The sequence below is a fragment of the Lissotriton vulgaris genome, chromosome 7 (assembly GCF_964263255.1).
Source record: "Lissotriton vulgaris chromosome 7, aLisVul1.2, whole genome shotgun sequence".
In the NCBI taxonomy this organism is placed as follows: Eukaryota; Metazoa; Chordata; class Amphibia; order Caudata; family Salamandridae; genus Lissotriton; species Lissotriton vulgaris.
In genome coordinates, this window is record NC_141695.1 from 758283953 (window position 1) to 758302859 (window position 18907).

Below are 18907 nucleotides of genomic sequence, written 5' to 3' on the forward strand. Positions count from 1 at the left end.
CAGGTGACTCAATAACCTATAACAGAGTACAGACATCTAGTGGATGTGAAAGAAGAGCCCTTACCCACCAACCTAGTTGGTGGCATGCTTCATCATTGGGGTCCCAGCAGGGCTGCCGAGTGAAGGGTTGACGTAGAAGGCTGAAATAGGTCGACCCGTACCTAAGGGATATCGGAGCACAATTTTAACTTCACAATATCCTGCTTATGTTTTTAATCATGCCCTAAGACACTCCTAATAAAAAAATGTTCAAAAGGGCATTTCTTAGAGACATTTTTATTATTTTTCACCTCACGCTGAGTATGTCTCTTGCTCACAGAGCACTCACCCCACTCATCAAAAACCCGCTCCTCTGTAATCAGGCATTGTAGCAAAGATGGGTTGCACTCAGCTGATTCACTCGTTTACTCATCCATCCATCCATACATTAATTCACTCATTCCAGTAATACATGCAATCTTTTACCCGACATTCACTTATCCATTCACTTATTCTTCTGTCCATTCATCTATCCCTTTACACTGCCATCCTTTTACCTGTTCATCCACCTATCCATTCACTCATCCATCCCTTTACTCTGCCATCCTTTCACCTGTCTATCCACCTATCTATTCATTCATTTTTTCAACATTCCTCCATCGACCCAGAAATGCATCCACCCATTTGCCATACATATTTCCCTCCTTTCTTTTAGCCTTCCTTCCATTCAGTTTTCCTTCCTTCCGTTGCTTTTCTATTTACCCATGTCTTGTTCTTCCTTGCTCCTGCTTTCTTTTCTGTTGACACTGTTTTCCTTCATAGTGTTAAGTATGAGATTTTGTCTGATGATCTGAAGACAGAAGAGGCCCATAAAGAGACCCAACCCAGCTGTAGCTGCCAAAGCAGAGGGTCCAGGATGCCTCCAGCACCAAAGGTTGGGCTTCCAGTCCACTGGATCCCAAGACGTCCTATGTTTCTGCACTTCGATTTCCTGGGTTTGGATACATAAACAAGCATTTTACCAACCAGAAATGCTGGCTGGTAAAATGGAGTGTGGATAGGCAGGGGCTGGAAGTACAAATAAAGGCCGGCACTCAAACCAACAACCCCTACGCACAGGGGGGCTGGGATGACTTCCCTCAGACTGGTACTAGTCTTGCCTGTCCCAGACAATTTTCCAGCCCGCCATCTTGACCTGCAGTGATTCACCAAAACTCCCATTTTCCACCTATGAGCAGAAGAGATCTGCTTTGTCCAAGAATACCCTGCCTGCCTGCTATTTGCCATAGATTGCAGAATAACTCGTAATTAGTGGGTGCAGGGGAGGAACAGCCAACCAGAATTTATAATTCTGACCTCATTGCACAGATAAACTCTTACTGTGAGCACACAACACTAAAGGCTGAGATGTTTGCATCAACGCAAAATGATACCACACATCCCTTAGATGATTCAATGTTCATCAACATACCTGAGAGATATGCTAACAACACATCTATGTGAGACATTGATTCAACTGCTGAAATCATTCTGGAAACCCATCCTGTTTAGCCAAGCACAGCCCTCAGATGACCACCTTTAACGCTTCCCACATCATAGGTGCATTATCCACCGAGCCCACATTTAGTTAAAAGTATTCCATTATTTCGTCCCGAAGTGCGCCGCAGAACAGTTTGTCTAACAGTGTATTCGCTCTTAATCTTTATTGACTAGCAGTCAGGTTTAACCCAGGGTGGATAGATAGATAGATAGATAGATAGATAGATAGATAGATAGATAGATAGATAGATAGATAGATAGATAGATAGATAGATAGATAGATAGATAGAGATAGATAGATTTCATCTCTATTTATAATCTGTTTTATTGGTACCTTTAACATATCCTTTTGTGGATTTCACTGCCTAAAGTCAACAAACTAGGTCAGATGAAACTTGTAGAGACAGACACAGTTTACTAAATGAAACATCCAGAAATAGTTAAACTATTCCATACACGATTTAGAGAGTTACAATACTCAATTTGAGGTCTCAAGCACTGAACATACTATTCGTGATGAGCCGTCCAGAACTGGACGAATTATTTGTGATTGAATCTCCAGAACTAAGCCAAACCCTCCAGATGTGGACTTCAGAATTGGTCACAATATTCAAAATGGGCCCCTCGAAACTGAACCCGTTGCTCCCAATGACACTACCATAACTAGGTAAAATACTCCCGAATTTGACATCGTGCTAGAAATGGCTGCTTCAAAGCAGGGTAATGAACTACAGTAAGGACAGCACAACAATCCAGATTCCATAACAGCCATGAAATGACATCTTGTTATATTTTTACGGCTGCAAAATGTCATATCGTGTACTGCACTGTGCTCCGGCATTATGTACTGCACGCTTCAGCACTGTATATATCTTCATCACAATAAAGATTTCTTAAATTCTTAGTCGTTACACAACGAGAGAGATCACTATATTTACTGTTAAGAAGTATGCATACTAAAAGGGTGCAGTATGTAAGAACTTCAGCCAAATTCACAATTTCTATGCTAATGGAACACATTTTGGCAGTCATCCTATACACCCCCCCCCCCCCCGCCCCCCCAAAAAAAGCAGCAAATATTAAAGAACTCAATATGAGTTGGCTGGATCCATATTAGCGCGCAATATCTCAGCAGTAAAGTTCCTCAAGACCAGCCATTACGAATTTTCCCCCTGAAATGGGAAATTGCTGCTCAGACCTGGAGTTATCAGGTGCTTTACCATGCAATGTGTCCTGATTTTGGCAAAAAAACACTCACATTTTCCACTGCTATGACGAGGTGGAAAGTGCAGGCAGCAGTGCGTGGGGGCAGGTGGGATGTGTCGGCACCAGGGCTGTTGGGACAGGTGGAATGTATCGGCAGCAGTGCCGTGGGATGTATCGGCAGCAGTGCCGTGGGATGTGTCGGCAGCAGTTTTGTGGGGGTAGTTGGGATGTATCAGCAGTAGTGTCGCGGGGCAGGTGGGATGTGTCGGCAGCAGTGCCATAGGGGGCAGGTGGGATGTATTAGCAGCAGTGCTGTGAGATGTGTCGGCACAGTGCCGTGGGGGTGGGTAGGATATATCGGCAGAAGTGCCTTGGGGGCAGATGGGATGTATTGGCAGCAGTGCTTTGGGATGTGTTGGCTGCAGTGCCGTGGGGGTAGGTGGTATGTGTCAGCAGCAGTGCTGAGGGGCAGATGGGATGTGGAGACAGCAGTACCTGGTGCAGAGTGGCATGTGAAGGCAGTAGACAGGGCACGCTTCGACGCTTGTGCCTGTCCGTGTGAGCACTGTTTGCACCAGCGGGGCTGCTTCAGGTGGTCAACAGGGTCCGGGGGTTGCTGCTGCCCATTGCCTGCGGCAACTTCGACAGGCCCAATGGTTCCAGACTCAGAAATATCCAGTCTGCAGTTTTTTTTAACTGATCATATTTTAAATGGAGTAATCGCTCCAGGTACAACCACCAACTCGTAATGAAGGCCTTAGTGGGCAGTTTGCTCCAAGTTCGCTTTCAGATAATTTATAAGGAGGGCGGGGTGTAAAAATTGTTATTCATGGAGAAGTTACTTTCTCTTCTGACAGAAGTCTCCCCGTTCCATGTCATGAATTGCAACATCCAAGTCCCCCTGGTATTGCGCGGTATTCAGAAAAAAAAGAAAAAAGAAAAACAAGATCATTAAAATTCTGTTTAGAGGACCTCGGAGTGCCCCCCGCGCTGTGTGTGGATTTATTACTCCCTTTCCAAAAATTAAGATTCCAGCATTCGTGCACGGGCACACTGGGATGGAAAAACGCGTTTTAAGTCAAATGTTGACACATAGAGAAAAACAAGTGCACATTTCTGATCTTTACCAAAGCTATTAGTTTATTGTGAGCCACTACAGCTTGGCTACTGTTCAGGGCTCGAGTCTGGGTACCACACGGGTGGACGGCGTCCCCCCACTAATTTTACCAGGTGGACACCAATCCCCCCTGCCCAAAAGCTGGACTTTCAATGATGGCGTTATTTGCCCGCATGGCCGCCCCGTCGATCTCCCAAGTACAGGACTGGCTGCATTCAACCAGCAGCGCTTCTCGGCTGGTCCCCGCCTTTGGACAGGAAGGATTTCTCACGTCAGAGGGTCGATTGAGGCTCAGGGTGAATGAGTCGCTGGGATAGGGTCAGTCATTTCAAGGCTCTGCGGACAATGGGGCAGGCCAGCCTGACAGATAACGCGTTTAACGCGCCACTGTGCCCGTATCATCACAATCGTCTAAATGTATGAGTGCCACTGCCTGCCCTCAGTCCAATGACGGCCAACGATTCACAATACCGAGGCAGGTGAGGCTCAGGAAGGGAACAATATATTTAGGACAGCAGCTGTCCAGAGGTAGAGGGAGAAATATTGATACTGACGCCCGAAACCAGACTATTGCTCGTCACAACTTCCTGTAATAGGAGAGAACTACCTTTTGTAACGTCATTTCCTGTTGTGACGTCACTTCCTGTGACACCACCTAACTTGGAGCATCCCCCACTTCTTTTTTTAGGACTTGTGCCCTGCTACAAAATGGGGTGTGCTAAAGGCCTGTAGGGAAAATTGAATATTTTGGTTCAGGCAGGGCTTCAAAGACTGGTCTGAGCAGCAGCCGGGTCAGAAACGTCAGGAGCACCGATTAATAAACTCTAGCCTAACTCCTGGGCACCTATTTGTTGCAAAATCCACTCAGCCCAAAAATATTGCATGCCTGACTTTCAAGTAACTGACGTTGGCGCAGCCCTTCTGGCATTTCACAAGTTCTGACCTGCACTCAATTTCATTTTCACCGTAGCCACCGAGCGTGCAGCATTAGATGTACCCTCTTTACCGACCTTTCAGAAACGACTGTGCCTGCTTCCTCTGCCAGCTGACCCAGCGGCGGCCCAGCCAGAGGCAGGTGTGGCGCGCGCACCATGAGCCCAACGCGCCGCTGCATCGCCGATCCAGGTCAGATAGAATGGCTCATCGCCACCCCTGCTGGCAGCGGGCCCCTCCGGAGACACGTTACCCTTGAAGGCTTGGCTCCGGTCCCCGTGCAGAGGATTTGGCAGCTTAGAGCCCCTTTTCAGCCTCTTAACCCGAGATTCCCAGAGGTTTAATAAGACAGTCTATTTAAGCAGCCAATTAGAGAGTGTATATCTGCTCTCGACTCGTGTAGCTGCTATCCAAGCGAGCATAAATAATGTCTCCGGACCTGACTGGAATCGATACACGAGGTCTTGTTACATCCAGAGAGGACCGGGCCTTCCGGAAGTGCCTCGCGCCACTCTGCGCGTCAGAAGACATGGCGGCCCAAAGTCTAGCGTGAAGGAAGCCAGGCATCGATCGCCCCGCCAGGAGGGGTCAAAGCCAACTCCAGATACTCCGAGGCACAATGTCAGGGCCACACATCCGGCCTCGTGCCCACGCTTGAGGGCGTGCGACCTGGGTTCAAGCATGTAGGTATTTTAAAGTCTTTATTTAGTTTTCGGCTTTATAATGTGTCCTCGAAGCACGGAGGATAGGAGAGTGTAAATGGCACGGAGAATCGGAAAGGCGACTGAAGTCCTTGGGGTCGAGATGGCATCAGAGGTCACTGAAGCCCATCGGTAGAGAGCAACAGGTGAGATTTCCACCCCCACCCCCTTCATGCAGGCTTGTCCCAGGCAGACGAGAGGGAAGATCCTCGGTGGATGCAACTGTCCATAACAGGCCCATGCAGATCTATTCTTGGTCCTTGTGAGGTGGATAGGAAGGCCACTTTGACAACCGCTCACGCGCAATGGAGCCAATCAGTCTTGACCTATGCTTCATGATTGATCAGTCAATATCTTGCCGTACATATCGTTTAGCCAGTAGGATGCTGCAGATCACTGTAGGTCTGGGTTTTCATATCCCTTTCCCAATGCATCATGGGGCTTTTAAGCCATGCAAGCAGCCTCCAGCCATCTACTGAATTCCGTTCCAGTACTAATTGCACTTACAGAGAATACATATACTCCCCCCAGAATATTAGTGCCCTCTTTGACTTTCAAGAGGTTAAAAGAGGCATTTGTCTTGCAGGGACTCCAACCTGTTACTTGGAAGTTACCTAAAATGCGCTGCAGTAAGGTCTCAAGCCTGTAGAGGGGGTTTCTTCTGGTTCTCACCTATGATGACCATTTAAAACTGTACAATACTTTTTGAACCACCACTTTTTAATGGTTGCTCGTGATCACACACGCATCCATTTACGGTCAACTGAGGCATGACCTGGGCAGACAGTACTAGTAATGCCTCGCTGCCCAGCTGGGTAAGCCAGTTCTGTGTAGCTGTCTATGTGTTTTAGGCCTCACTATAACTGTAATTTGCACACCTCTTCCTCACAACTTGTCCTCTATCACGCTGCGAGCCCTAGCACCCCAAGAGAAGAGCACCTCTCTGGTCACTCACGAATGACACTGAAATGCTTCCCACATAGGTTCACAACAAATGCAACACTCGTCTAACCACACACTACTCTGTGGTGTAGCATGCTACCCATGCAGAAATGCACTTTGGTGCCTCATATAAGAGTATTGAGTGCTACAATACAATGCATAATTCCACAAGACCCCTGAATGTGGCATCTTCCTGCTCCATGCAGTGCACGTTACCAGCGGAACTTAGATCACATGTATTCGTCAAATGCAGAGAAAATATATGTATATATAACAAAATATTTTTGCACTACTATTTTTTCACTTATAAGTGAAGATGAAAGAGTGATGGAAATCCAAAAGTTAAAAAATACAACTGTGGCCAAAACTAGTCAGTTTGTGTTTTCTTCATGCAGGGTGACTACATGGGAGGGCTGGCAATTATTTCATTTAAGATTGAAATGATCTTTACCACACCCTGTCATGAGCAGTATGAGATTTGAATGACCGATTTAAGGGGGGCGGGGTGTTGGGTCGAATCGCAGAATCCATATTCAGCCATTATGTGGAACATTTGAACATTCCCACTTTGATGGATTTCTTCCCACTTCTGTATACTTCCTAAAATGTCAACATATATTCTTACTTGTATTTCCTAGGAATTATGGGATTCTACCAATGAATTCCATAATTACGTGACATTTTTGCATACTTTAAAATAAAAAATGTACAGACAGGTATCCGGAAATTGTATGTAAACAACTTTGATTTTGGGCCATAAATTCTATCAGTAATTTAAAAGCATATGAACACCTGATAAGTACTAGAATACAGAGGGGCGGTCTGAAGCAAGAGGTGTGTGAAATGCACGTAACTTACTTTCTTGTAATTACATGAAATTTGGGGGAAAGTACATAAATATGCGTAAATATGTGTAATTCAAATCTGTTATTTAGCGCTATACTTTAGTGTGAAATGCATCCTCCAATCAAAAACACAACACCCACAAGACACAGCCACCCTGCTTCTGGTTGCTCCCTGCCCTCCAGCACTATTACTCTAACAGTGAATGGAGGTGTAGTTATGGAACTTGGTGCAATGGCATGATTTTGGGAATTTCGAACAACAAACGTTATGTAAAATGACGCCGCACAATTTAAATCTCACAAGGGCCGGGTTTGACGCTGTGTCATTTTGGGCTGCTAGGCTGAATTAGAGAATTAAATACCACAGGGGCAGCTCATCCATTAGGGCAGTGCGAGTTTAAATACCATTTTATGTTTCTGCTACTCATGCTGAGAGAAAGCAGATGGTATGCCTGGTTGGGGGCGGGCGGGCAGGTCGGGGAGGAGTGGCTTGCCCAATGCTGTGGGCCCTGACTATTTGGTCGGCCCTCTGGGGACGCCCAAACCAGTCATGTGCACTCTGGATTTTCTCTATGTAGGCTGCATGCAGCCTACATAGAGAAAAGGGCCTACCTACAGGCTCCCGTCTGCACCAATCACAACAATGCCATAGCAGCGTTGTGACTGGCTTAGGGGAGGGGAAGGAGGATGCCTACTTCCTGTTCCTGCCGGAGGCAGGAGAGCAGGAAAAAGATGGGCGTGGGACCCAGCCAGGAGCGGAGCTGGCACGGAACACGGTAAGGTACTTAAAAAAAAAAAATGTAAATCCCCCCACGTGACCCGCCCGCACCCACAAGTCATGCGAGCTGCGACTGAACTACCAACTGATACAAAGGTTTATAGCATCAGCTCCCATACTAGCAAAATTTGTGTGAACCGATGCATCTCTCTTTATCACGCTAGGCAACCAATTTCAGTATCTGCTACGTTGGAGGGTGCCCGGAGACTGTGTATTCCGAGCACAAACAGCTGAATGAAAAGCTAGATATTCTGAGTATGCGAGCATGAACGTAAGGAGACAAGTATTTGAAGCCTTGTGTTAAAGGTTCAGGAGGACAACAAACAATCAGAAGCAGTACAGAACATGCTCACAGACTGCACATTAGCAGGTGTGCAGCTTCCCAATAGCACAGCAATGTCTTTTTGTTACAGCAATTCTAACCTTCCACAGTGAGGGATGTGGCCTTTTCAGGAATCTGAACATACGGTTCTATCTCTTGTGATCAAAAAGCCCGAAGTCAGACTTCAAAACCACATTCCTGGCAAAGCGGCCTTTCTTTCTTCTGAGTAGGAGGCTCCTGCCCCCACTTCACTTGGCCCATGATGTACTGAGACAGAAATAAAGACAGTGTTTAAACCTGTATGCATGAATTCTTACACCCAGCACATGGCTTTTATAACAGCCCCAGCACATCTGTCTGCTAGTGCTTTCACAGCACATTATGTAAGCATTAGACATTTGTAGAAACATAGAGGTGTGGAATAAGGGTCCAAGTGCCATCCCTGTTCCACTCTTCTGTCCATAAAGAAGGTACTTAAGAGCCTGAATGGTACTTACCATAGCCAGTCGGTGAAGAAGAGGTGGTAAGGATCACAAATCATCTGTGTATAGCGCCTTTGATTAAGGCTCTTATGCATCAACACTTTTCCCTATTGACAAAGATTCTTGCATACAACATGCCCTAAATCACTGCCTCACTCCAATAAATGGCCCCTGATCTCTACATAACTGCAATGCTATCATTTGAATTTCATCTCTTTAAATATGTTCTTGTCTGTGAACAATTGTCCTCAATATAGTCCTATTTCCCCCGGGCGACATACACACACTCTATCCTACCATAACTGCATAAGAACACGTGTGTGATTCCAAAAGACATGCCCATGCATTAAGACTTGTCCAAGGGAGACTCAAGAGTAACATAAGAGGGTGCTTCTTTGCACCAAGAGAGACACTTTCTGGAAATTGATATCTAGCAGAGCTATGATGGAACAGAATTAGAAGCAGACTGCAACAGTGGTGTCATTGTAGGGTGCTAGCAAAGACAAACCTGGAGACTAAGGCCGTGCTTTGTAGTTTGTCAGAATCCAGGTGCTTTTTTATGGCACCAGATAAATAACCATACCCTGGGGTATGTCATTTATTGGGTGTGATAAATAACACAACTATGAGGTTCTGAGGAATAACATGAAGATTTTGGTGTTTACTGCACTAAATTCTGCATAGTACCGAAATACTGTTAATTTTTCCGCTGTTAATTTCTGCTGAAATGTATTGACTAGTGAGATAACTAATGCACCCAGTAATGACCCGATGCAATAAATTCCAGACAATGTGTAATTATGACCTGTGCACAAGCAAGGGTTTATGCAGAGGTTGAAAAACACTAACCCACTCGTAATCGGGGCATAAGTAGGATGGTCACACCCGCAACAAGAAGGAATATGGAAAGGATTTTGCTACTGTCGTTCATAGTTACCACTGGATTAGCAAACAGTTTGTTATTAGTATGCCATCACTATCATATAATTATGAACATATTATGTTATGTTGTGCTGTGTTTCTAGTATTTGTAAAGCACACTTATACCATTTGTTAGGACTCATAGTGCATTCAGAGTTGAAGCACCCATTTCGGTTCTGGATTCCACAGTGACCAGAGGTCTCACAGAAGATCTGTTTAATCAAGGTTTTGTCCATGGAGGAAACAATTAGGATAAGAACTGATTTTGCCAAGGATCTTTGTAGTTCATTAGGTGTGATGATGTGAATGCTGAATACTCAACCATTTAGCCAGGTTGAACTGTTGAGAGACATTATGAGCAATGCTGTGCATGTGTGGGTGTGACATTCGTACACCAATGTATTCTGAATGGTTTTAATACATGAAGGTCCATGAAAGGACAACCCATGTGCTATCACTTAGACACCTATACAGGCCAACTGCCACATGTGCATGGAGGGCCATGGTGCATGGCTAATGTTTTTGCCGGTCTAGTAGATAAACATGTCTGGTTTTGATATGTTGTTCAGTGAAAGAAATTGGATTTGTTGTTGAGTTGGCACCGTTTAGCCATCTATATAGCTATGGTGCTGTGTCGTAAGTGTGATGGTGCCAGGGGTTAGCCTAACCTACTGTTCTGGTGTAGATCGCAGAGTAAATATAGATGTTTTTTAATCTGATAGTTTGGCTTTCGAGAGGCTTTGGACTTGCTCCTGAGGTGGAAACCTTTAGCCAACTGTAGGGCATTGTTTTTTTGTCATGTGCATGATGTTGCCAAAGGAGGTGCTGTGTATGCCTGTTTGTGTTTTTTGTCGGAGGATATATGGACGCGCAGTTGTTGTGGTTAGGAGTGTTTTCTGAAACATCAGGATATTGACAAAGAAGCAGTGTGTGATGATGCATGTGACATCTGTCGGGTGTTCTGATGGATGTTGGACTGTTCAGTAGGAGAAAGGCATTCAGCAAATAAATTTGCAAGCCTTACAGACCCACGTCACATAGAAGTCACTTATGGCATGCTCAAAGTAGGATGACACAACCCTCTTACATGAAGAAAGAGCAGCTGAGGTGAACATTTTGCTTTTGGCGGCCATCATAGCCTCACAAGCAGCGGGGCCGAGCCTTGACATAGCGCTGGCCCTTAGACGAGTCCCCCAATATGCGGGCCCGCTGGGGGGGTCACGGGCTGCAAAGATGAGCATGCACGGCCCCCTGCAGATCTACAGAACACAAAGACACCTGTCACCAGGGGCTGATCTTCAACAACAACCATAACCAAAAAAGACTCCAGAACACAATACACACTCCATATTTACATAACCCTTTCACAAAGCCCACTTTGTGTGTGAATCAAGCCGCCTCTTCTCTCTGATGGATTCATTTGTTTTCTTCAGAATGGTCACCGATATGGCTCAGGGTAACAGAGGGTCAATGTCTGCCCATCATGCAAAGGCCTATGCATTTATTTTATTCGATTTTTTTCAGGTGTATATTATCATGCCTTGGGGTTATCAGGGATTCATTTAATTTCTTCATGATACACAACTTTAGGAACTTCCATTGTGGTGCAGTAGGTCCCTATGCCCCTATGCCTTGGTGCCACTGCACCTGATGCTCCAACACAGGCATTCTTCCAAGTCTAATCCGTGTGTTTCTCAGGACCCACTCTCACCCCATGTCTTCGGATCAATTTGTCTAAGTGGCAACATCTACACTCCCTCCTTTTTTGCCTGGCTCTTCCTCTTCCTCACTCCCCTTCATTTTCTTTTCCATTCCTTCTCCGCTTTCACTCTGCACGGTTCTCTTGCCCCTGCCCACCCCCCTACCGTTAATCGCCTATTCCTGGCCTCAGTCCTCCTCCCTCACTGCCTCTTTTTCTCGCCTCTCTTCTTCTCCTCTGCCACCACCACCCTCCCCACTGCTCCACCTTTGATGTTCCCGCTCACTATCTGTGTCACTGCGCCCTCCTTCCTACAGCCACAGCCTCGTGTGTTCCCTGGGCTGACTTTGCCTGTAATTAATATCAAAAGCAGGCCATTAAAATAAAGGAATTCCACCCAAACCCACAAAATTACCCTCATTACGGAAGCAGCGGGATTGCGTCTGAGAGCCTCGGGAACCCGCTGTCTGCCAAGGCCTCCTCGCCGGCCCGCCTCCCAGGGCCTCTGCGCCTCACTTCCAAGAGGACGCTGAAGAACCGCCTCCTCCTGGACACCGCTCGCCCCCGCGCCTGCTCGTTAGCCAGAGAGGCAGCTGGCGGGGTCAGCACCTCCGAGGCCAGGGGCGGGCCGACCCACTGCACCCAGATACCGCTAATGAGGGCATCACCATATCACCATACCGTCCCGTGGCGGGCCGCCGCTCCGCAGAGGACGGCGTGTGAGGTGGAAACGACTGGAAGGGGGCGTTCCATTCATAGCAGTAATTAATTCATGTCGATGGACCACCATCGTACACTGTGTTGAAAGAGAGGCCATCCATGGGCTCATCCTTGAGGGCACTTTATTAGTAGAAGGGGGTGCTTGGAGTCGAAGGTAAGAAGCTATCTCGTTAAGTCAGGGTGGATCCCGGGTATCACAGCGTTGTTAACTAGAACTGGGAGCACGGTATTAAATGAGAACGCTACATGAGGTACAACGCATTCCCTGGTTTCATAGGAGAAAGCAGACTTATTCATGCGTGCCTCTCTGCTTTAACAAGAGAAATCTTAAGCACTGGTACCACAAGGTGATGTTTTGCCACATAGGATTGAAGCCAAGGTTTCAATGAGGATGCTTTTTTAACTGGGTGCATATCTTACAACTTCGGGACACTGCCGGTGTGGATCCCTCGGGCAAAGTTTAAAGAACTGGACAAAATGATCACTTCCTTTATCTGGGGCTCAGGCAGGCGGAGAGTAGCATTGTCATCATTGCGGCGCCCCACAGAAGAGGGGTGGCTAGCAGCACCTGAACTTGAGAGCTATTATCTAGCTTCATAACTGTACTGGTTGATCCATTGGCTAGCTGGGAACGCTGCCCGGATGCGTTAGATACTGCCAACCTTGCAAAAATCCTTTTACGAGTCTGATGTACATCGCAGGTAGACACGCAGGCCACCAAGGTGGTAATGCGCTGTTGGTCCCAATACCTGAAGAAGGTGGGCGCTACGACTCCTTACTCACCTGCCATACCACTGACACAGTTGTGCTATATCCCACAATGAGAGCACTGGGCAGGGCTGGAAGACTGGGTAGAGATTGGATTGAGGGAAATGGGGGACCTGTACGGCGTCTCCGCACTCATACCCTTCAAGGACCTGCAAGCTGCATATTTCTAGGAAGACATACGACAGATACTGGGCAACCTAATTGATAAAGCTTTGCCACAAACGCCGGAGCACTTCCTCCTGGGATGGTTTCCGCACACGGCTAAGAACAAGGTGACAGGGAAGTTTCAGGACCTTGCTTACGTCCTAGCCATTAGGGAGATAGCTAGAAACTGGAAGGCCCTGAGAGGACCGCAGATTGACACCTGGAGAAGAGAGTTAGAGAGATGGGCAGGGGCCGAAAGCAGGCTGCTGTTTAGGGAAGCCAGTCGGGGGATTGGTACAATGGACAGGGCCAAAGCCTGGGAAACCTTAGTAGGTGAACTAATAGCAGCTGGCCAAGAAGATGTTTCGGAGGTGGGCCCCCCTGGGGGGGCTGATGCGGCTCTAGGCCATGATCTAGGGGGACATCAAACCTAGCGCATGAGACCCTGGCCCCCACTACACACAACTTCGAAACCTCACATGTGCGAGCAGCTACCAACAAGCTGCCCCTCTGCAGTCCTTGTTTCATTGCAGCCCAGGTGAGGGAGGGGGGTATTGTTTCTATGTTCCATTTTCTGTTTTGCAGATGTTGGACTGTAAGATTCTGCGGATGGTCATGGACCCAATTTTCATACATGCCAAGGCGATGTCGTCATAATGTAATGTATGTGCTACTAAACGTTAAATGCCAATAAAATATGGTTAAAAAACACAAACAAAAAAACTAGCTGCATATCTTTGGAAACACAAGCGGGCCAGTTGTCTATGAGTGCATTCTGGGCATCACAAGAGAACAATGTGAAGTACGCGTATATCAGAGGGATCACAAGAGGGTTTCCTGGAAGTGGATCCAGGGTATCATAATGCAACACCTCAGCAGGTCCGAGTGAACTCCTAGGATCATAGGTTGACGCGTCATGTACTGGGGGCAGATCTTTAGTATAATAGGAAAAAAATCATTTAACAAAGAAGTGGACCCCTGGCACCAGGATGAGGAACCTTCATTAGGGCCAGGCACTGGAATCACAAGTGGATACTTCACTATGCAACTGATGGAGCCCTAGTTTCACATTTGGTTATTTTGATTAGTGGCCTGGAATTCAGTATATCATAATACAACAATTCATTAAGGAGTTGTGGATCCACTGCGAGTACTTGGTAGACTGATCATTTAACTCTGTGAGGCACCCAGGTGCCCTTCTGCCTTCACCTTTATCACAGCCAATATTAGGACAGGAAGCCAACACCAGTCCCATGATATAAAACTAAACCAGGACTGAAGGGAGCTGTTATGCTGCCATCTGCAGTTAATATGCAGAGCGTGATCATTAATCATGTTAAATGTGACTTTGGCGTGTTGCACTAATACCATTTCTGGGCATAAGTTTCATATGACAGAAGAAGTTATCACCGGGGTGCATCAGCAGAACGCAGTCTGGCCCACGGGCGCCCTGCAAGCACATAACTTTGAGAGGTATAAGCTCTGGTTTACAAGCAAAACTTCTGTGTAACAACCATCAGCTTAGCACAGATTTATACATACTATTGTTTTGGGTACCCGAATGCATCCGTGCAAGTGATCAATAAGATGCCTGAACAGATAGAAACATTCCTTCTAAACAGGGATACAGGGGCTACACAACAAAGACATTCCACCCAGTATCTTGCAAATCTGGTTTTATATGGCATCCAGGAATAAAAGGGGTCTCTTGTGACATCTTACTAGATCACATTTTATCCCAGATGAGAACTGGAAGATCTAAGGACGGAGATTATGGATGTTTCCAGTTCAGATTTGGTGGGGGACAAGGATCTCAGACAGTCTTTATGTGGTAGTTCTTTACTAGATCCCTTCATCTCCCACCAGAGTGGGAAGCCTGAGCAGAAGCTTTGAAGGATGGATGGATGGATGGAGGAAGCCAGCGGAGCCTGCCACTAACAAGAACTACCAAAGGGAAGTTTCTCTGCACTTTCACCCATTGAGGCTGTCCTGGGAACTCTTGTCGCACAGGAGCAGAGCGGGCAACTGGTTCTGGACTCTTCACTTGACGCAAGTGCTTTGGCCACTCTAAGAAGCGCTCCACCAATCTGACTGTTAGACAGATGGTCTTCCCTGCAGGACTATATTCCTGTTTGCTATTGGCTAGAGGGAGTAGTTCAACATACTGAAAAGAATGCATTTTTGCACTGAAATTGACTTTCAAGCTAAAATATTACATGGTTTAGCAAGCAATTCATTGTTGATTAAGTGTTGTACGAGCTAGAAATGCGACCCCAGACCAGTCTTGTCCTACTTAGGCCTCGTCCGTGAGCTACAGCTTGAGTCCTATGAAACAGTGAGAACAAGAAAGAACATCTGGGCATAACCGCCACATTGAGTCTCACCAAGGAAAACAAAAAAGTGATGGGTAGAATGCTGAATCCGGTTGGGTTTGCTTGTGCTCCCATGCATAGGGGGCTAAGCCTGCCAATTAGACCTAGATTATTTATTTTGGACAGGAACAAGGCTAATTTGCATATGGCCGATTCCTGTCTGAAGTGAAATGGCGGGCAAAAGAATGAAGTTCTAAAATATTTCCAGGCTGCTGACCAGTAATCGTGATTAATTCAAGTATTTCATCCTACACTTTTTTGTTTTCCTTAGATAATGGAACCCGGACATGCAGCAACCCGCTTTATCACACAGGTGTAGATGAAAGTAGAGAAAGGCTAAAGATGACGACCATGCATTTTTATTCAGGGGATTTGTAGACCAAGCTTCCAGGGACGCAGGTAAAGACAGTCTCCCAACCAGTCTGTGCATCTGCTGCCAGCCTAAGCAGTCTCAACCAGTCTGTGCATCTGCTGCCAGCCTAACAGCAGTCTCAACCAGTCTGTGCATCTGCTGCCAGCCTAACAGCAGTCTCAACCAGTCTGTGCATCTGCTGCCAGCCTAACAGCAGTCTCAACCAGTCTGTGCATCTGCTGCCAGCCTAACAGCAGTCTCAACAAGTCTGTGCATCTGCTGCCAGCCTACCAGCAGTCTCAACCAGTCTGTGCATCTGCTGCCAGCCTAACAGCAGTCTCAACCAGTCTGTGCATCTGCTGCCAGCCTAACAGCAGTCTCAACCAGTCTGTGCATCTGCTGCCAGCCTAACAGCAGTCCCAACCAGTCTGTTCCATCTGCTACCAACCTTTCAGGCACTGTCAGCCAGGGAGATTATTTTCTGAGGTTGAAAGAACTTTACTTTGTGCCCCCTTGAACAGGATTGATTCTACCGGTTGGCTAATCAGAGGGTGGTCCCCGATTTAAAAACAGCCAGTTACAACATAATACAAACAGGGAAACTTACTGAGGGCAACAACAAAAAGAGCGAACATGGCACAGTTGCCAGAGAGAGTTCTCGCTTTTTAATCATACCGACCACAACCTTTATACATCTGGCATGTTTCCTTCTCCTCCATCTCTCTCGCAATCCCTCCCTCCTCTCACTTCAAAAGGATTATAGAGACACAAAAAATTGTTTCATTTAGAAACCAAGAATACTAAACTGAGGCCAAGAGCCAAACGTCCAGATTCTGTCCACCCCACAGCAAAACATTCGGCCCAGGATCATTTGAGGCTGTAGGGAAAGGGAAATGAGAAAACCGAAAAGTTGATAGGTTGTGCGGTAGTTTTGGATAAAATGGAAACTCTAAACAAATAATTTCGCTGCGGGCATCAAAGAACACTTCTAAATGTATATAATTACTGGATCGAAAATGACTCTGGAGCTTTTTGAAAATCCCTAACGCCACATCCCCTTTTCCTCCCACCCCTGAAAGCGTCGGTCGCCCCCTAAAATAAATCGACTGGACTACAGCTTTTTATACTTAATTGCAGGCTGCGCGGAGTAGCCTGGCTGGTCCCCAATTTAAAGCAGATGCTCAAATTAAAAGGCTCTCTGGTTTTGGGGTAGGAGGGAATGTGGTAGGAGACAGAGCCAGAATGAAGAAAACATAGGCGGAGCCATATTTGTGCGGTTTGGGGATTTCTGGCCTGGCGGTTCCTTAAAGTGCAAGTTCGTGTCTTGCAAGGCGCCTCATGACAATGCTCATTCCTCCAGGAACTTACTCCGTCTCCAGGAGACCAACCTTCATGCAGTGGATGTGGTCTGCCACTTGTAACTAGAGAGTACCTCAGCATCTATAAGAAATTATATGAATGTGGGTTCATTCTGCACATCCCAAGGCATTTATAAATAATCAGGCTCCTGATAACCGTCTTATTCTCATGGAGCGTTACTCCTTCTACCTTATAACCAGGAACACCTGGAATTATGCGATTCAGCGTCGTTTTTTGCATAATTATGGATTTCTTACATTTGCTGAATAATCCATAATCTGCTGCATAATTTGCAGATTTTAACAAAAATAATTGTTTCTAGCTCAAACGGACCAAAAGTTTCTAAAAATGCAGCGACACGTGTTGCTGTGTAGCAGATGGCACTTCGTAAAGGTTGACTGTTCGTCTTTCAGTTGCATATTGCTGTATTTAGGTGTTAAACTAGTACTAATAAAGTGAAACCTTTTTCCAAACAGTGTTAACGTATAAAAATGACAAAATAACGAACTGATATCACAAAATGAGCTGCATTATGCCACATAATTTGGATTTTCTTGCCGCATAATTTAGTAACCCCTGCCACAAAATTTGGTCCACTCTTTCTGCATAATTCCAGTGGCCCTGCTTATAACTCCTACTTCAACATTCTGAGTACCCTAGTTGGTAGGCAGTGCTTTACAAAATAAATGTAAATGTAATGTAAATAAAAGCCCCCCAAAAAAGAAACATGTTGGGACTTTTTGCTAGAGCAGACAGGTGTCCGATTGAGGCAACCAGAGCGTTCCTGGTGAGCAGGGGCTATATCGTACTATTTAGATCCATACTGAATACAGTGGCGTAACAAAACTTGAGGGATCCCCCCCCCCCTGCAAGGTACATGGAGGCACCCCCCCTTCGGACTCAGTCAAGAGCTCTCGGTCAGAGTACTGTGCTGAGGGGGGCCCTGGAGTGTGGGCCCACCCAAGCACCACAGGGCCAGGGCTTATGTTACTGAACTAACTGAGTACCAAATGCAGCTCCATAGAACTTGACGCTCAGTGTAGTTAAGTTGAGCTTTCCAAGAGCTATTCACATAGGAGATTCAGGGTTAGAGACTCAATTTACAATAAACCCAAAAATACAACTTAAAAGCTGAACGTCCATTAGTGCTTAATGTTAGAAAGGGAAAAAACACACAACAATAGCCATGTATATAATATCACAGAAGGCAGTGAATTATGCTTGTGGGTTAGTGATGACTTCCATTGATCACGGGGAGACAGTTTCGCCATTTCTCAGGAAGCAATCTTATGGGTACTATTTGCACAACAGTTCTTGATTAGTCTCAGAAGTCCTCAATTGGAGCATTGGAAGGCGTTGGGAAAAAGCAGATCTCTTTGGTAGACTGATTTAGATGAGGATCAGCACTTGCAAATATTTTCCTCCATGTCATGGGGATGTTGTTCCTCAGTCCGGGATTCAGTGCTTAATTTGTGAAAAAATAAGTGCCACTTGTCAGGAGGCCAGTGCAGGTTGCACAACTTGCTGCCTCTGTCAGCGATGCCAGTGCCAGCATAACTACTATTACACTCCTTCAAGTGAGACAATTTAGACTATTCCAGCCACCAAAAGTTATAAGAATGGCTTGGGGGCAGGTAATAGTCATTTATACGGTATATTGACAAACATATGTTGTTGTGCTCATTTCTAAATTAAATAAACAGCTCCACCGTATGGCAAACCATCATA